General features: G+C 37.2%; 1 non-coding gene across 1 annotated transcript; it reads left to right on the plus strand.

Moving 5' to 3' along the window:
- Positions 1-20,137: 20,137 nt before the first annotated feature.
- On the plus strand, positions 20,138-20,244 carry LOC145141765 (small nucleolar RNA R71). Its single transcript, XR_013722960.1, has one exon. It is a non-coding gene; the product is annotated as a small nucleolar RNA R71 (small nucleolar RNA).
- The last annotated feature ends 1,494 nt before the right edge of the window (positions 20,245-21,738 follow it).

A 21,738-nucleotide genomic window follows, 5' to 3' on the forward strand; every position in this document is an offset into this window, starting at 1 on the left:
CCCACTTGCTAAGGCCTTGTTCTGATTGGCACCACCTGAGATGCATGAGTTGTCCTCTCAGCTTCAGGAGCTATTGGGCACGTAGTTTATTAGACCGAGCAGTTCGTCGTGGGGAGCACCGATTTTATTCATCAAGAAGAAGGATGGTTCACACCAGATGTGCATTGATTACTGGGAGTTGACCAAGTTGACGGTGAAGAACCGTTATCCCCTTCTGCAGATTCATGACCTCTTTGATCAGTTACAGGGTGCATGTTGGTTCTCCAAGATCAATTTGAGGCCATGTTATCATCAGATGAGGGTTAGAGAGGAGGACGTGGAGAAGACCACGTTTCAGACTCATTATGGTCATTACGAATTCGTGGTGATGCCATTTGGTCTCACCAATGCACCTGTGGAATTTATGGATTTGACGAATTAGTTGTGCAGGCCGATGCTCGATCGATTAGTCATTGTCTTCATTGATGATATCTTGGTGTATTCCAAGACCAGGGAGCAGCACAAAGAGCACCTTCGAGAGCTTCTGGGAGTTTGAGGCAAGACCGGCTATATGCCAAGTTCTTGAAGTATGAGTTTTGGTTACAATAGGTCCAGTTCTTGGGGCATCTCGTTAACCAGGATGGGATTTTGGTCGATCCGGCCAAGATCGAGGTCGTGATGCAGTGGGAGGTTCTGAAGTCTCTTTCAGAGATTAGGAGTTTCTTAGGTTTAGTAGGATATTATTGGAGATTTATTCAAGACTTCTCCAAGATTGCAGTACCCCTCACTCGACTGACGAGGAAGAGCATGGATTTCCGTTGGGGGCCTGAGCATCAGGCAGCATTCGAGTCATTGAGACAGTAGTTGTCTGAGGCTCCATTATTGACCCTCCCTGAGGGTGTTGAGGATATTATCGTATATTGTGATGCATCCATAACTGGTTTGGGGGCGGTGCTTATGCGGCGAGGGAGAGTTATTGCTTATGTTTCTCGGCAGTTAAATCCGCATGAGGGTCGTTATCCGACTCATGATTTGGAGTTGGGAGCAGTGGTGTTCGCTCTTAAGATTTTGCGGTATTATTTGTGTGGGATCCGGTGTACTATCTACACTGATCACAAGATTTTTAGATATCTCATGGATCAACTGAATCTGAATATGAGATAGAGTAGGTGGCTTGACATGGTCAAGGATTATGACTGCAAGATTCTGTATCACCCCGGGAAACCTAATGTGGTCGTCGATGCTTTGAGCCGCAAGGCGGCTAGTTCTGATACTGAGAGTCTATGTATGAGGATATAGATTGATTCTTCACTTATTGATTTAATTTGGGAGGCTCAGGCCAAGGGAGTCAAGAAGGAAAATTGGAAGCAGAAGAGATTCAGGGGTGAGATTGGCAGGTTTTCTACTGACATTCGGGGTTTATTGAACTAGTATGGATAGATTTGGGTGCTAGATTTTGGTGGGACCAGGCAGACTGTGCTGGAGGAGGCACACAAGTCTAGGTTTTCGATACACCCTGGAGCCACCAAGATGTAGCGGGATTTGAGGCTTAGTTATTGGTGGCCATGCATGAAGAGAGAGAGATAGTCTGGTATGTCAAGAGGTGCTTGACTTGTCGGATGGTCAAGGCTTAGCACCAGAGGCCGCATGGAAAGTTGCAGCCATTAGAGGTTCCCATGTGGAGATGGGTACATATTGTTATAGATTTCATCAACAAGTTACCTCGAACAGCTAATGGATTCGATGTGATATGGGTTATCGTGGACCGTCTGAGCAAGAGCGCCCATTTTTTAGCCATTTGGGAGAGTTCTTCGGCCGAGAAATTGGCTGATTTATATATACACGAGATCATTGCTTGGCATGGTATCCCAGTCTCCATTGTATCTGATCGGGATGTCCGCTTTACAACTCATTTTTGGCAGAAGTTCCATAAGGAACCGGGTACGAGGCTACATCTTAGCACTGCTTATCATTCAAGATTCTTTATGGGAGAAAGTGTCGTACCCCAGGTTTTTGGGGAGAGGTGGATCATAGGGTCATGGGAAGGACTGAGGTAGTCCTTCAGACGACACATCTCATTCAGCAGATTAGGCAGAGACTTCAAACAGCTCAGAGTCGGCAGAAGAGTTATACCGACAAGCGTCGATCCGAGTTAGAGTTCCAGGTCGAGGATATGGTCTTGCTGAAGGTATCACCCTGGAAGGGCGTAATACGCTTCAGGAAGAGGGACAAGGTGGGGCCCTGATATATTGGGCCATTATGGGTGATAGCCAGGGTTCGCAAAGTAGCGTACATATTGGATTTGCCTAAGGAGCTCAGCCAGATCCACAACACTTTCCATGTGTCTCAGCTTCGACGGTTGTTCCTTTGGATGATGTTCAAGTTGATGATCGCCTGAATTACATTGAGAGGCCAGTGGCGATCTTGGATCGGAAGACGAAGGCTCTGTGCAACAAGGTGGTGACTTTGGTCAAGGCTCAGTGGCGGCATCGAAATGATTCTGAATGGACATGGGAATTCGAGTCTGAGATATCGGAGCGTTACCTGGAGTTGTTCACAGCAGCAGACTTCAAGGACGAAGTCTAGTTCAAGTAGGGGAAAATTGTAACATTCCAATGATGAGGTATTTTCAATTTTAGCCCTAAGTATGAAGATTTATTGCATTTTAGCCCTTGTGTATGAAAAATGTTGCAAAATGGCCCATAGTGGCATTTTTGTAATATTAGGGTGCGTGTACGTACGCTGGGCACAAAATGGCCCATATTAGGATTTGGACCCTATTTAATCATTCTTATCACCTCCAAACCTCTTCTCTCATCATCCCCAACCCCATTTCGACCCTCTATCAAACCCTAGTCCCTTTGAGGCCATTTTTGAGCTTAGTGTGTGTGAATTGGTGTTCTTGAAGGAGGAAGGAAGAATAGGAGATCACCCTAGAAGTGTAGAGCACCTTGGATCCAGAATCTCATCACCTTTGGGCACTCTTTGAAGGTAAAAAACTCTAAACTTGATGAAGCTATGCTTATATCTAGTTTACCTATGAAGTTTGTATTCTTTCGATCCGATTAGTTAGTATTTTGAGTATGAGCTACTACAATCCATTTAGGTTGTCCTTTCAGACGTTTTGAGAGGTCTAAAAGCATAAAAATATGATATTGGCTCTTAGTTCTTCCTGTTGGGTTTTGAGCATTCTAACACTCCTACGGTGTACATGCAACCCTATAAACCTTGGATCTATGTTTTCTCTATTATACATGCAAATATTAACTATTCCAAGGTTTCATCCTAACTAGCATATTATGAAGCACCTATACTACAAAGTTCTAGTTAGATGACATACCTTTTGATGTAGCTTGATGTCTTCAAGCTTTAAGAGCTTAGCCCCAATAGTGTGGAAGCCTCAAATGGAATCACAAATCACCAAAACACCTTGGAAGAACTTGAGAATATGTATGCACACTAAAATCGGCCCACTCTTATTTTCACACACTTGTGCCAATTTTGTGAGCCGAGGACCCCTTTATATATTATGGAGGATTAGGGTTACATCCATGTAAACCCTAATACCCATGACCTTTCATTTACATAGGATCCATGGGTTAAAAGCTCCATGGACCATCCATGAAAGCTTAGCCCAACCTAAATGAACTTGGCCCATTCCATATATATATAAGAGTCCATATTTAATTAGTTCTTTTTGATCACTTAATTAATTCTAAATTAATTCTTGATCAATACTAATTAAATAATATGATTCCATATTAATATATTAGAACTTATAATATATTAATATAAATCATAAATATACTATTCTCAAAAGACTATCCATATAAATTGTGCCGGTGAAGTGCAACCCAAATGGACCATGCCGGGTCGGGTCAAGTACATACCAAATATAGTTATGGACTTAGACATTAATCCAACAGTCTCCCACTTGGATAAGTCTAAAACTATTATTGAGTATGACTTCAAAACCTAACTGGCAATCGCTTTTATCCCGAAGGTAAAAGGAATGGATAAACTTCGACTCATATGGCTTGTTCTACTACTTGTTGAATCATACACAAAGGCACGTTTTATAACATCGAGTTACCAATGCGTTTTCGTGCAATCAATGTATAACCAACTCATAGTAACAACTCATATCTCTAGGTTTTAAGAATATAAGATAGTATCGTCTCATGATCACTCGTGATAAAATCCATGAAGTGATTCAAATGAGCGTGGGTTGAATCCAATACTCAGAACTTATGAGCACTCATGAGTGTTGTAGCACCACTTTGTCCACCAACTTGGACCTCTACAAACCAACCCATGACAGTCTTGATTCATATTTACTTCCAACATATGACCGACTGTGGATGGTTTGAATAACTTAATCATTCAGGAAGAGCGACTTAGTTATTCTGGAAGTCAAAACATGCAAAGTGAAACACAAGAATAAATGAATCAAATATGGTATCAAACCCTATGAATATAAATAAACACTTTTATTTATCACCATACTGATTACTCATTATTCATTGTTTCGGTTTTATCAACTTTATACTTGAATTAAAAACACTAGTTGTCCCATGCTCCAAGCATGTACACTATGTTTTTCTTAAACAATAGCTTTGCCATACACCAAGTATGCACTTTATGTTTGTCTATGATCGTTACTTTGTGAAATAAACCAATTGAACATAATTTCAATGATTCTAATTTTACACTCCCAAATCCTTATCGAAAAATGTGAGAATTTCAAATTCCTATCATTTATCGAAATCTGTTTAGATTTTAAACTTATATGCACTGACCCTCCTGTAATGAATATGTACAAAGTCACAAAGACTTGTCAACAGTCATTATAAGGTATTCCAATGGAGATCAACTCCATGGAAACTAAGTCTCATATTCAAAGTACATTGCTTTGGACATGCTTCTTGCATTAAGTTTTCTAATCTTACATATATAACTTCCACCTATGGAGACAACTCCATATTCTCATTTTGACTATCACTTCTGAATAAGAGATGCCTCTTTTCAGAATATGTCAATATGGTCCTTCCAAAATTAGCACTATACTTCCAACTGTCCCTGAGCAACCAATCTTTGGTAAACCTCAGATTGTCCTCGACAATTGCTTAATCATTTTAGTCATATCCAATTCTATACCTTTTCCCTTCTTAATGCCTCTGGGCATTTGGAAAAATTTAGAAATGACAAATATTATAGCACATGCAATCGATCCTGTACCCAAAGCAAATGGTACACGATTCATGATGTCTCACATAAAGACATGATTCTAGACCAGTCTTTTGCTACAATATTTTTATTTGCCATGTTTTCAAAATTTGACTATAAAGAGGGATGTCGTAATCATAATCGAATTTTGAGAACACAATATATAGAATTTCCTTAAGTTGAACCAATCCAACATGAAATTCATATATATATTCTTGACTAAAGATGATTAAGGTCTCAATCTAAGCCTTTAGAACTGAAATGAAGTATATCCTCTCCCTTAATTATAGCAAAACAACTTTTTCAATCACTGCAGCCTCACGAATTGAAACTTTTGTTTTCTATAATTAACATTGCTAACTTGCAACACTAACAATAGTTATCATGCTCCCACTAACATGATGATTATTAGCATAACACTTATGCTCCCACTAGCTTTGACATGTACTCAGAAATCAGCTGGACTTCTAGAAATCAATACTTTATTGACTTTCTTACCAAAGTTTAGATTTCTGATACGAGATGCTTTGATAAAACTTTATCAAAATCATACACCTTTCCTTAGATAGCATGCATGTGTGTCTAAACAATTTCAGAACTATGAAAAGGGATGCCGTAATCATAGTCTCAATTGTTTAGACCTTTTGCCATCTGCTTCAAATCTACTTGGTGGAAGTGTTTCCTCACCATCATTTTCATGAATCGGAGAGAAACCTTATGACCCTTAGATTTTATGGTGTATGTGTTCTTATCCATGTGAATCGTCAAAACCATAGTCACAAGACAAGGATAATGACAAATCCAAACTCATATGGACTGAACTTATGCAGTCTTAGCTTCTTGCCACCTGGCAGTACAGGGCCTGCCATTGCTTCCAATTTGTTATGCAACCAATTGAGAACTTTCAGAACTCCTATGCAAAGCCAACTTTAACTGGAATGGGCACAGAATATGTCAACACGATAGGTTATAAACCTCAAGTCGTGTGCGAGTGAAGAACCTCAGGTTTTATTCTTGATTAGTTCTTGAAATTCTTTTTAGGATCTTTAAGACTCCCACTATCCTCTTGACATATAAGACTATCTTGCCAAATATTCAAGAGATAGTGCGGATTCTTTATCAAGACAAACACTTCACACAATTGGCCTTAGTTGGTCTTTGTTTTATCCAAAACATCACAACTTACCAATTTCAAATGTACAAGAGTAGGACACTTTTACTCTTACATTTGACAAGTGTTTTAAACCTTTCTTTAAGATATGTCACTCAAGTTACAATCTTGGAGTATGACTCTAAGAATTGTTTTGGAACGAAGTATGACTCATCTTCCTGATCTAACCATTTCAACAATTCATGACTCCTCTTCTTAGTCATAATAATGCACTAAGATGACCTTTAGAGGACTAATTGTGATATGATTTCTAAATCATTAAGATGATCACAAACATGATACTAAAGTACTCTCCCATCTTTTCAGATTTGAGAAACTTTTATCTTTCTGCCTAATTTGATTCTTCCCATTCGTTCTGCCATACATTGAGACTTTTCCAATGTTTCAGAATTATACTTAAACTTGTAAGTATAACCATATTTACTAAACTTTAGTAAATCAAATAGTCTTAACGAGCTTTGTGGTGGACATGACCAGTGCACAAGAATGTGTACTCGATCCCTTTAGTCCTTCACTTGACTCACACATCCATTTAAACAAGTAATTAGTCTTGATTTTCCAATGCTTGAAAGTTCTCATTCATCATACTATTCAACTTGCATGATTCCAAGTTTCGGTCCAATTGAAACTTGGGTGATGAGGAGCTTTCCTGATTTGGTAAATTTAGACACTACCACAAATGAAAGAATCAAATCCATTTTCCAATATTGTTGTCAGTGGAATCATATAAGCAACAATTTTCCACAAATGCCATTGTAAGGATACTTCAAATAAATAAAATTAAACAATTTTCTTTTATTTTAAAACTTTGCGGAAAAACTTATCCTTACAATCCACATGGAAAATTGTTGTTATCTATTCTTTAGCAATATATCATAACTTCTTAAGCAACTGCTCAAAATTCTGATGCGATCGAAATCCACCTTCGCGATCAGAATCAGCATATACTTCCTTTAAGATTTCTCTCTATTCTTTGATTCTTAAAACATCAACATGTGACCCAGTCACATCATGTAATGTGTAACGACAAAATTTTTCAAAACTGTTTTTCACATTTTAAAACATACTTTCATTCACAACATTATAAAAATCTCATTGTTTCACATAACATTCCATAAAGCGTATCCCAAGATCATAAGTATAAAAAGCTCCTCGTGTGTGTACGGATCATGTCGGCGCCTTCCCGCGATCCTCACTGGTACCTAAAACACATAACATAACACTGTAAGCATAAATGCTTAGTGAGTTCCCCAAAATACCACAAATAACACATACTAGCCACTCGAGGCTATAACTCTGTGGACCTTCCGGTCCTAACTCTATGGACCCTCTGGTCCTAACTCTGTGGACCCTCTGGTCCTAACAATGTGAACCTTACGGTTCTAACTCTGTGAACCTTACGGCTCTAACTCTGTACTCTGAAATACACACAGCATATGTCACATAGAAATAATGCAGTGCAACACATCACATACATAACATACAAAATACTCTATCACATAGCTCTATTACCACTCAAGGTAAAGTATAGTGAGAAGACTCACCTCGGGTATCTCGGATGATCTCGCACACGAATCTACTAATCTAGTCCCCGCCTAATCACATACAAAGTATCCTCAATAAGTAATGGCTCTCAAAGGCTAGATTAAACCCCCTTCTACGATCCCTCAGAAGGGTAAAAGGCCATTTTACCCCTCCTTGACTCAAAAGTCCAACTGTTGACCGAAACCCTAAAAGTCAACGAAAGTCAACGACCACTCTTGACCCGACTCGCCGAGTGCACTAAGGTGACTCGGCGAGTACACGCCTACCCTCTTCGCCCCTGGTCCTTTCTTGACTCACGGGGTCAACCCTATACTCCACGGGTCATCACAGATCGCGAGTCGCGGGGCAACCCGACTCAACTCGTCGAGTCCGCTCATGGACTCGGCGAGTTCATTCCATGCTCACACTCAAATGACCTTCTGAGGTCAGATCTGTTCCCCTAATCCATAGATCTGGCCTTCCCAACCACTATAATCACGTAAAGGTCCGACCTTTACACCCATGCAATGACCATAAAGCTTCTTTGGGTGAAATAACCCCTAAAATGGCAACCTAGGGTCATATCTCTAATGGAATAGCAAAAAGCAATATGGATAGGACTCTCTGGACCTCTTAAGGTCCAGATCTAGGAAGAACTCCACCTTGGGACCTCACATACTTTGAATCCAAGCCAAAGAAGGCACAAGAAAACCCTAGATTCAACTAGAACACCAAATACACGAGTTTGAGCATAGATTAGTACCTCTAGTAGCCTCCTCTGATGAAATGGATGATAGATCTGAGCTCCTCAACCTTCCTTGTTTGTCCTCCTTCCTTCTTTCTTGCAAAATCACACTTAGAGTGATGAACTAGCCTTCCTCTTGCACCACAAGCCTTCTCTCTGATTTTTAGGGTTTCTCAGGGGTCTGATTGCCGCAAATGGTGGCTATAAAGGTCCTTAAATAGGGCTCAGGCCCCGAGAATTAGGGTTTCATTAAACAGCGTGGACTCGCCGAGTCCACGTATGGACTCGCTGAGTCCGTCACTAAATCAGTCCAACCATGCGCGATCCTACTCGGCGAGTCTGGGCGCCTACTCGCCGAGTCCCTCTCCAAAACTCAATATAAATGCATAAAATAAGATACCTGGGAATCCGGATGTTACATAATAAGGATCTCAGAATAGAACTTAACAGAGTTAGATAATGGGCTCTACCTGATGTAGAGTCAAACTTATTGACGTTAACATCCTTAGGTAAATTTGGCAGCTTTGCAATCAACGCCCCTTCCTTTGGCAAAATAAACATATGGACCCTTTGGTAATGAGACTATCTCAGACTTAGCCTTTCTCTTTACCATTTGGTCAACCGGGTTGACTATGGCCAATCCCTTTCCATTGGGAAGAGAATGCTTTTTCTGGATTTCCAGTGTCACCATTGTCACTGTCCATAAAGTTTTTGGGAAGTTGATCTTCTAATCAAATTTGCTTTACTATCGTTCCAAATCATTGCTGATTCAGCAGCACCAAGCAAATAGATATGATCATTAAGGTTCATGTCATAGTCTGTTTCATAGTAGTCCCAAAGGAACTCACTATGTGACTTAGAAAGTGATTGAACATCCAACTTTCTTAAGACTTTGACACCCAACTCTCCCGGCTTGTCAATATGTGACTTCATCTCTAAGATGTGATCACACATAGACCTTGCTTGCCATTAGGGCTTGAGTGACCTTGAACTTGTGGGTTAGGCAGAATAATTGGAGGAGGTGGAGGAAGAGAAGTATGACTTCCATGAGCCAAACTCGGGAAGTCATATTCATTAGGAAAGTTTGGTTTGGGAAGATCATTGTTGTCTAAACCAGACATCAACAATGGGAGAAATTCACGTAAAGTTGATTTAAGTCCTTAATATAACACCCAACATGATATATTAAGGCTAGGACCCAACAAACTATTTTATAACTTGGAAGAGGGATGCCGTAATCCAAGCTATAAAATATTTGAAGGTAGGTTAATGACGATTCACCAATTTCCACCAAGATAAACGAAATGTATTATTAGGTTTTAATTGGTTTTGAAACTCCTAGATTCTTTTGAGATTCATTGAACTTTTCAACGGCATGTTTCAATCTCGAGTGTGCCCTTCAGGTTTTGTGACTGGGATGTCGAGGATCACAAAACAAGGTGTGAAGTAACCATGCAAATATACTTGGTACCCTTAATATTTACCCCCTCAATCGATGTGCCGGTTAACCACACACGCTCCAACGATACTATGATAAAAATTAAGTTACCCTTTGCCTACCTTGTTAAGTCCAGGTTAGTGTGCCGGTTAACCACACACGCTCCACTAACAGCTTAAACAAAGTGCAAAGTGTAATTTCATGGATTAGCACCTTATTCACATTTTCCTAAGTAACTAAGATTGAGAATTTATAAGTGTTTAGTTACTTAGTATTTATCATTATACTTATAATGAAGGGAGAATTATAGTCCTTGTCCTACCTGTTCGGCTAACGACCCTCCACCGGTCAAGGAAGCGGTGAGTGAGAGTGGACACCCATTAAACTGCCATTTTATAGGCAGTAACCTTATACCCCCCTTATAGACCGGCTTCGTGAATGAGGCCTAATAATGGTAAGACGACTTGCTCTTATACATATAATATATTAAACTTTTAATATTATAATAGTATAAGGGTGTATTTTAGACATTTAAAATACTTGGTGGTTTAATCTATTAATTAAACTAGACTTTTAATTTAATTAAACTCAAACCATATATTTATGGATTAATAATACTCTTTTAATTAAACGCTTTAATTAACTATTAATAAAGTCCATAAGAGTTAATTTGAACTATTCAACAAAACATTATAATTCTAATTATTAAACTCAAAATTAAAACCATTTAATTAATTGTTTAAGTTATGAACCCAAGAGTTTTAGAATTCAATTCTTTTTTTCAAAAAAAACTTTTCTCAAATTCCAAAACTTGAGGGCAAGTTTTGTAATTCTTGAAAACCTTTGGATTCCATAACTTATGGAATTAATGGTGTTTTATTATGAAACTTTCCATGTTCCATAACTTAAGAACAAGTTATGGAATTCTTTAAAACATTAACACCAAATTTTGTCACTCCATAAAAACTTTGAATCAAATTTTTTTTTTTTTTAAAAAAAACTTTCATATCCATAACTTATGGAAGTTTCAAAAACCCTTAAGATCACAACTTTAAAAAAAACTTTTGAGCTCCAAAATTTTATGACAAAATATGTAACTCCTTAAAACATTTAGATCAAACTTTTAAAACTAATAAAATAATCATATCATTTTATCTTTTACTAAATTTGACCTAATTCAACTCATATAACAAATGATTCAAATTTTACAAATAATTCGTTTTTCACAAAACAAGTAATTATCTTAAAATTTGACAAACGTCATGTTTTTTTTTCCTTTTTTTTCAACTTGAAAATAAAACATTTGCATCAATATAACAGAAAACAATCAGGCTCTGATACCACTGTTGGGTTTTGAGCATTCTAACACTCCTATGGTGTACATGCAAATATTAATTATTCCAAGGTTTCATCCTAACTAGCATATTATGAAGCACATATACTACAAAGTTCTAGTTAGATGACATACCTTTTGATGTAGCTTGATGTCTTCAAGCTTTAAGAGCTAAGCCCTCAAATGGAATCACAAATCACCAAAACACCTTGGAAGAACTTGAGAGAATATGTATGCACACTAAAATCGGCCCACTCTTATTTTCACACACTTGTGCCAATTTTGTGAGCCAAGGACCCCTTTATATATTATGGAGGATTAGGGTTACATCCATATAAACCCTAATACCCATGACCTTTCATTTACATAGGATCCATGGGTTAAAAGCTCCATGGACCATCCATGAAAGCTTAGCCCAACCTAAATGAACTTGACCCATTCCATATATATAAGAGTCCATATTTAATTAGTTCTTTTTGATCACTTAATTAATTCTAAATTAATTCTTGATCAATACTAATTAAATAATATGATTCCATATTAATATATTAGAACTTATAATATATTAATATAAATCATAAATATACTATTCTCAAAAGACTATCCATATAAATTGTGCCAGTGAAGTGCAACCCAAATGGACCATGCCGGGTCGGGTCAAGTACATACCAAATATAGTTATGGACTTAGACATTAATCCAACACTTCCCTATGCATGAGTTTAGTTGTATTAATGGCTTAAGATGTTGGGGGTTTTAGTATTTAGCACTTAATGGCCATGCAAGACCATAAAGTTGGAAACTTTATGGTCAAGGACAACATTTAGGGCTTGGATATGTAATTTGGACGTAAGGGATTAAGTATTAAGCACTTACTAAGTTGGGAATGAATCCAGCTACGTACGATGGGCGTACCAAGTGGTACACTGCGCGTACTCGGTCAAGCCCCCGCATCTGGTCAACGTTCGAGTACACCTCACGTTCAGCTGGGAAAGCCTAGCATACTCGGCTGGTTTGTTGACTTTGACCAGGTTTTGACCAATTTTGACCAAAGGGTATTTTGGATATTTTGATATTAAATTTAAGTTTGTCAATGATTTGAATAATAAGTGACGGGTAGAGCTAGTATTCAGAGCAGAGATTTATTCAGCTTTTGTTTGGACTGAGAGGTGACTTTTCCTCACTGTACTTGCGGGTCGAAGACACCAAGGTCGGCCCATTGGTTTCATAACCTATATATATATATATATATATATATATATATATATATATATATATATATATATATATATATATATATATATATATCGATGATATGTTGAGTATGCGGTAGATCTTTATGATTATATGATAGTTGATGTTAGTCGATAGATTGGTAGATCTGTAGGACTACCTCTGATTTTTGGCTATATGAGTATCTGTCTGCTGAGTATATTTGTATTTGTTATATGTTGACATGTATGTTGGGGTTGAGACTACTGCTTCGTGTTGTCAGTCAATAGACCAGGTCAATCTAACCGTAAGGTTGTGGGCCGGGACATTCCAACCGATAGGTTATGGGACAGGGTAATCCAACTAGTAGGTTGTGGACCCTTATGTATTGGGCATTCCAACCATAATGTTGTGGTTCGGGGCATTCCAACCGGGAGATTGTGGGCCAGGAGTAATCCAACTGGGAGGTTGTGGACTCGATATTTATTTGATTATACGTTTGTGTGGTGGTACTTTAGGGGAACTCACTAAGATTTGGATTATAGTTTCAGTTTATTGTTTCAGGTACTCCAGATGACCGTGGCGAGGCGATGGCGTGTGATTGTGCACATCTTCCAGTTTTTATGATATTGAACCTGAGATACTCTGATTTTGAATAATACTTTTGAAACAATGGTTTAGTAAACATTTTATGGATGAAATGGGTTGTTTTCGAAAATTTTAAATTTTATGATTTTTGGGATGTTACACATGTGGAATTGTTGCCCATTGTATTAAACAGCTTCGATATTGTATTAAGAATGGATTGGCTTAGTGTGAACGATGTCGAGATACTATGTAGAAAGAAGATGGTGAGAGTAAACCCACCCAGAAAAGAGTCATTTATGGTGTACGGGGACAAACATAGAGTGAACTCTTGAATCATCTCCCTGATGAAAGCCAGAAAGTGTTCGTCCAAAGGATGTACATCATACTTGGCATTCGTAACCGATGCAAAGAATGAGAAAAACGAGATGCAAAGAATATCGGTGGTGTGTGACTATCCGGAAGTCTTTCCCGAATATCTTCTTAGATTTCCCCTGACAGACAAGTATAGTTTAGGATAGACTTGTTACCAGGTACCACACCGATAGAAAAGGCACCATATCGATTAGCACCAACAGATATGAAGGAGCTAATGATACAACTTCAGGAGTTGTTGGACAAATGTTTCATTAGAGATAGTTCATCACCCTAAGGAGCTTCGGTATTATTTGTGAAAAAGAAGGATGGAAGCATGATGATGTGCACGGATTATAGAGAGCTGAACAAGGAAACAGTGAAGAACAAGTACCAATTGCCAAGGATTGACGATCTATTCCACCAGCTACAGGATGCGAGCTATTTTTTGAAGATAGATCTTAGGTCAGGATATCATCATCTAAAGGTGAGAAAGCAAGACATCGAAAAGATAGCTTTCAAAACAAGATATGGGCACTACGGGGTTTTGGTTATGTCGTTTGGACTGACCAATGCTCCAAAAACATTTATGGATCTAATGGATAGAGTTTGTAAACCATTCCTCGATAGATTTGTAATAGTGTTCATCATGGACATTCTAATTTACTCGGAGAGCCAATAGGAGCATGGCAAGCACTTGCGAGAAGTATTGGAAGTTCTGAAGAAAGAGAAGTTATATATGAAGTTCTCCAAATGTGATTTTTGGATCCGAGAGGTGAAATTGTTGGCTCATGTGGTTAACCAAGAAGGAATAATGGTTGACTCAGCAAAAATTGAAGCAGTAATGAAATGAGAACGACCAAAAAGTCCCACTGAAATTTGTTGCTTTCTGTATTTAGCTGGATATTATCCAAGGCTTTTCTTTTATAGTTGCTCTATTAATACCTTTGACCCATAAAGGAACCACTTATACATGGACTGAGAAGCACGAAAAAGCTTTTGGGAAGTTAAAGAAGAAATTGTGTGAAGCACCGATTCTTTTTATACCCGATGGATTTGAACACTTCGCAGTTTACAGTGATGCATCTAGATTTGGTTTAGGTTGTGTACTGACCCAGAGAGATAAAGGAATCACATATGCATCCCGACAATTGAAAGAACACGAGAAGAACTACCTCACTCATGATTTGGAGTTGGCAGCGGTAGTTTTTGCGCTAAAGATATGGAGACATTATCTTTATGGGATGAAGTGCAAACTCTTCACTGATCATAAGACTCTCCAATATCTCTTTAATCAGAAGGAGTTGAATATGAGACAAAGACGTTGGCTAGAATTACTCAAGGATTATGATTGCGAGATCCTTTACCACCCTAGTAAAGCCAATGTCGTAGTAGATGATTTGAGAAAGAAAATGAACTTGGAAATGAGAAGGCGAAGGGCGTTGAGAATTGATATTCTCTCGACAGGTGTGGAAAGTATTAAGAAAGCTCAGGAGGAAGCTTTGCAAGAATATGACCGAAAGGAAGAATGTTTAGACAAAACGTTAGTATTCAGTACAAACAGCCAAGGATTAAAAGTATTCCAAAACAGAATTTGGGTGCCCAAGATGGTAGGTATGAGAGATTTCCTCATGGAAGAATCTCACAAAACCATGTACTCCATTCATCCCGGTAGTACAAAGATGTATAGAGATCTGAAACCTTACTACTGGTGGCCGACGATAAAGCTAGACATTGCAAAGTATGTGGCTGAGTGTGTGACCTATGTGAGAGTCAAGGCACAACATCATAAGTTGTACGGGAATTTAGAGCCTTTACATGTAACCCTGGGTAAGTGGGAGGACATTACCATGGATTTTGTAACCAAATTTCCCATAACAAGAGGAGGTCACATATGATTTGGATAATCGTAGATCAATTGACGAAGAGTGCATATTTCATAGCAGCCAATGAGAAGTGGTATATGGATAAGCTTGCAAATGTTTATGTGAAGGAGATAGTAAGACTTGATGTGGTGCATTCTATACCTTATCTAGCTTTAAATTTTTATCCTAACAATTTATCTACTATTGCACCTATAGGCAGTGGACCTAGTCAGATTATAGTGTAGTAAAGTAAGTTGGGTGTCAAACTCAGGGAACGGATTTAATTAACTAGAATAATTATTAAAAATTAACCTAAAACAAGCAACAATTTAAAAGGGTTTTTATCTGATTTTTCAAGTTCAAACAAACTTAATCACTCAACCAATATGGTTGTTATCAATATATCTAAAACACTTTCGTTTAGTTTCGAATCCACCTTTTTCCTATGGTTAGTTATTATTTATGGATTAATTAAGTTGGTTACCAATTATTATGTAATTAGCGATCTGGTCCAATCCACTAATATTTTCACCAATTATTGTACTCCTTTGTAAGGTCCTACACAAGCAAACACAAAATTAGTTATTAATTATAACTGGGCTATGTAAGATTTGTTAAACACAATTATGGTCACAATTATGTTCTCCAACACATCTAAATTGTTACTTTTATCACTTAACTAAGATGTGGTCAATTCTAGCTCTAGCAATTTAATGGTCACTAAAACACTTGGTAAACAAGCTCATGTAATTTAATGGTCACTAAGCTACACTTAACTTGAATTAAAGCAACAAATACAAACACTTTAACATGCTAGGTAAGGTAATCAAACACAAGCTCCAAACCAACTTTTATAAATCCATAAACTAATAAACTAAACCATAGTTATTAGGGTTTCATCTAATTAAACGAAAGTCTACTAAATTAGCTACTCATGGAAGTAATCAAACTCAAAAACTCAATAGGAATAAAGATAAACATGATCAAACCGAATGAACTGATGATGTTTTCTTCTATATCTCTTTAACTCTTGAGCTCCAATCGTTTCCTCCTATTCTAAGGGTTTTCCAGAGGGTTTTTTTTGTAATACTTCTCCAGAAAGTCACCTCCAAGTCCCCCAATTCGTCCTAATGTTCGGATATATATATATATATATATATATATATATATATATATATATATATATATATATATATATATATATATATATATATATATATATATATATATATATATATATATATATATACTTGCCTAAAATCTGGCCACCACGTCGTGGTCCTCAAGTTTATCCCCTATTCTCCAAGTCAGCGTCAAGAATCGTGAAAATTCCATTCACCACGTCGTAATTATCGAGAATCATCATTTTCTTAAAACATGAAAGTTGTCTAAAATTGTGTCTAGTTTTCAGATCATTTTGAATTATATCAATCGGAGTTACGAGTCATGAGATATGGTCAAAATACTAACAAAGGGTCAAGTTGTCCAACAACATCCTTCTTGTGTCTTCTTCTTATCTAAGCTCGCATTTTCCTGCTTCCAGCTTCCATATTGCTTCCGAGCATGTCTTTTACGCTACATAAAAGATATTAAATATAATAAGTACCTTTTGTTCTATAATAAGAATAAATATAGCATAAAATATTAAGATATGATGTAAAATATATATGTAGATATGCACATATTAAAATACCCCACACTTAACCTTTGCTTGCCCCCAAGCAAACTGATTTTTAACTTACTATTATCGCATAAAACAATCCATTTTAAACCCAGCCATTATCCCAAGACCGCAATGCATGTATTTGTGTCTATAATTCCTAAACACTTCTCAATCCTAAATACTCACAATCCTTATGAACTATCATCCCTTAGTTTATATGACACTTTTTTTTGCAACCCTCCGAATCCATCCTTAGAAATGTTTCTTAACCTCAAGGTATTTTTGATTAAACTTCCCAAGCATACATATGATCTAGAAAAAATTGCAACTTTGATACCATAATGGAGCTCTTCGAATTCATCTCTTCCTTGATATTTGCTCTTTGATTTCTTCGAATTCAACACCTTTTTTGTTTGATTTTTGGTATCTTCAATTTTTGATTCTTCAGAATTTTTGATCTTTTGATCTTCATACTTTGATAGCTCCAAAATTCTTTCAACTTTTTCAATTTTCTCTTTTTTTTAATATAACTCACTTTTTTTCCACTCAAATCCTACATGCTTAAGCAAGGGAGCTTAACTTCAACCTTTATTGGTTAGAGCTATTAGTCTAAGTGCAATGGCCACATAAGCTCTCCTAGATAGATTTCAGGTACACGCTACAAAACTTATTATGCCATATAAACTAGCAGATTATCTTTCATATCTCATGGTTTTTCACTAAAACTTAGGAAGCCACAAATACACTATAACATATATTGGTTCAAGTAAACATTTGGGCTCTCATCAGATCATCCCACACAATACTAGCATTTAATTTGTTAATTATCACTAGATTTAATTTTAGATTATTATTTCAAATCTTTCTAATAATTTTTTTAATCCTAGTCATTTTTTAAAATTTTTTTTAATCAGAATGCTTGTTTTCCTAAATTCAACCCCTACCTCACACTTAAATGATGCAATGTCCTTATTGCATACTAAAACAGTTAAAGAACATAAAAATTAGAAAGGAAGAATTGGAACAGACTCCCCTTGGGTAGTAATGGCGAGATCGAACTCTGAGACTTGTGTGGAAAGCTTAGACTTCTCGTATAATTGATGGAAACAGTACTTCTGGACCTTCTTCTTGTGAATGCAAATGTGCCAGATCGAATGAAATCAGAGAACCATTCTTGAAAAATGTGTTGACCGCTGCCATGACGTGGGAAAACAACACAACGTCATGGTGTTGAGCAAATGGTCATCAAGGTCGAGCATAATAATTTCGCTAGGAGGTGGTTTAAGGATGCCACGTCGTGGTGTAGTCAGATTCAGTCGCGATTAAAATTTTTGCCGTGACGTGTTGATGATGTCCACGTCGTAGTGTCTTCTCAGAGAATCTTCTAAGATTGAAACAGGTGGGGATCGACTCTTTGTAATGTATAAGACCATTCCCACTCTTCTTTTCAGTAAATATGCTTCAAATGCTTTTCTCTTCATTATGTTGGAACCCCACACTTATTCAAAAACTTGTTCTTTAATTATGATCTTCAAAAATCGCACGGCTTCTTCAAATTAAGCTCCTGCACTGCTTCACTTTCGTTAAACACTACAAAATAAGATCAAGACCTAGAAAAACACATCATCATTCAGTTAAAATAAAAATAAAATAATAAAAAAAACTAAAAATGAAAACAACAACTAAAAAGAATTCAAAAAGAAAGAAAATGCAAACTCTTAAAACATCGGGTTGCCTCCCGATAAGCGCTTCTTTTTGAAGAGTCATGAGCCGGACTCCTTCCCACTCTACGCTTCGTCAGGTGGAAGTGTAACCTCCCCGTTCTCCATCATCTTAAGCCTTGTTCGTTTGTAGGCAACTCGTCTGTTGAATGACTTTCTTGAGCTTTCTTGCATTGTTGGGTTGGCATCTTCTTTGTTCTTTCGCTTGAGTTTTTCCTACATTCTCGTGTCTTTGGCTTTTGTCTTGTCTCTTTTCGGATTTTTCTTATCAAAATGGACTCATAACTTTCTTTTTCTTTTTCTTCAATCAGCTCTGTGACTTGATCTGGTGGTCTTGTAAAAGCAAACACCTCAAAAATCATAGGCGTTAAAACAGGAGGTTTTGAATAATTCGCTTCTTTTTCTAATTTCTCTTCAAGTTCTTTATGTTCCATGAACATTGTGTTTCCTTGCTTCACCAGGTTTTCCATGGCACGAGATGGTAAAGGAAGAGGTGGTCGATACGGCTCAACAACAAAAAAATCATAATCTTCTTTTATTGCCCACGACGTGGCACTATTGCCTCCACGTCGTGGCGACTGGGCAGCTTCACGATACTCTTCTTCTTCTTCTTCTTCTTTCTTTTTTACTTCGAGTGACTGATTAGAATCCTCTTCAAGGTCCTTCATATGCACCAATTCATCTTCTTCTTCTTCTTCTGTATAAATGGCCATGGCTTGAGCGTTTTGGATTGACTCGATTTTTCGTGAAGGTGAATCCGGTAGCTTTTCTTGTACAAGCCTTGTTAATTGCCCCACTTGCGTACAGATGCTTAAAATAAATTCTTTTTGTTCTCTAGGTATTGTGTCTGTAGCATCATTTCGTTTTTCACTAGCTTCCATGAATCTAAATAACATTGACTCGAGAGTAGATATTTTTTCTGGACTTGTTCAGTTTGATAGAGATCATGCTTAAGTTCTTGAGTTTCTTTTGTATCACGATCTCTCTTGTACTCCAACTCACAATCCTTAGTAGAATGGGGTCCTCCACAAGCTCTGTATCTATCTTGAATTAACCCTCCTATTTTTATGATATTTTCTTCCATTGCATCGAGCTTTGCAATAACTGCACTGATAGCATCTTGACCTCCATCTTTACTTGATTTTTCTTTGGTGACATCCTCCTTTGAGTTGAGATACTCTCCTGGATGCTTAGCGAATTCTTCAATCAAAGCTTTATTTGTTGTCGGATCCTTCTTTGTCATGGGCCCTTGTGAGTCTAGAAGTTGGAGAGTGCACACATTGACTCCATCATAAAATATTGATATCTCTTGTTTCACATTGAAGTCATGTTGAGGGCAATGTCATAACAATCTCTTGTAACGTTCCCAAGCTCCATATAGCGACTACCCCTCTAGTTGTTGAAAATTCAATATGTTTCTTTTTAGCTTCGCCACTTTCGAAGGAGGGTTAAACTGGTTGATGAACTCAGTTTTAAATTCAGCCCAAGTCGTGATTGTCCCAAAGGGAAGTGATTTAACCATTCCTTAGTTTCACCCTTCAATGTGACCGGAAAAAGTCGAAGCATCACCACATCTCTACTCACGTTTGGTGCATTAAAATAATGTGAAACCTCCACCACCTTTTCTATGTGCTCACAAGCGTCCTCGTGCTCCTTCTCATAAAAAAGGTAGATCTTTTAGCATGCCAAGAATGTGCCCCGGAAGTTCAAACTTTTTCGTGGTTGGGATTTTTGGTGAATCAAGACCCCATCTGTTTTTGTTCCTCATATGCCGCTTGTACTCGTCCATTGTCATGGTCGTGATGCCCCCCATTTTTCTGCTAAAACAAAACTAAAAAAATGCATAAAACGATCAAAAAATAACTAAACTAAAAATTGACTGTAACGTAACCACGACGTAGCCAAGATGCCCACGACGTGGTTGCTGATCAGACAGAAAAATAAATGCAGAAAAATTAACTTTTTGTGGTTTTTACCCCACAAAAAAGGATCGAATAACTTAAAGCAATTAAACTAAAAATCAAATAAGTCGTTCCCCGGCAACGGCGCCAAAAACTTGATGTGGTGCAGACTATACCTTATCTAGCTTTAAATTTTTATCCTAACTACTTATCTACTATTGCACCTATAAGCAGTGGACCTGGTCGGATTATAGTGTAGTAAAGTAAGTTGGGTGTCGAACTCAGGGAACGGATTTAATTAACTAGAATAATTACTAAAAATTAACCTAAAACAAACAATAATTTAAAAGGGTTTTTATCTGGTTTTTCAAGTTCAAACATACTTAATCACTCAACTAATATGGTTGTTATCAATATATCTAAAACACTTTCGTTTAGTTTCGAATCCACCTTTTTCCTATGGTTAGTTATTATTTATGGATTAATTAAGTTGGTTACCAATTATTATGTAATTACGATCTGGTCCAATCTACTAATATTTTCACCAATTCTTGTACTGCTTTGTAAGGTCCTACACAAGCAAACACAGAATTAGTTATTAATTATAATTGGGCTATGTAAGATTTGTTAAACATAATTATGGTCACAATTATGGTCACAATTATGTTCTCCAACACAGTTAAATTGTTACTTTTATCACTTAACTAAGATGTGGTCAATCCTAGCTCTAGCAATTTAATGGTCACTAAATCACTAGGTAAACAATTTCATGTAATTTAATGGTCACTCAGCTACACTTAACTTGAATTAAAGCAACAAATAGAAACACTTTAACATGCTAGGTAAGTTAATCAAACACAAGCTCCAAACCAACTTTTATAAATCCATAAACTAATAAACTAAACCATATTTATTAGGGTTTCATCTAACTAAACGAAAGTCTACTAAATTAGCTACTCATGGAAGTAATCAAAAACATGATCAAACCGAATGAATTGATGATGTTTTCTTCTGGATCTCTT

Source organism: Lactuca virosa, chromosome 9 (assembly GCF_052849685.1).
Source record: "Lactuca virosa cultivar CGN04683 chromosome 9, Lactuca_virosa_CGN04683_v6, whole genome shotgun sequence".
In the NCBI taxonomy this organism is placed as follows: domain Eukaryota; kingdom Viridiplantae; phylum Streptophyta; class Magnoliopsida; order Asterales; family Asteraceae; genus Lactuca; species Lactuca virosa.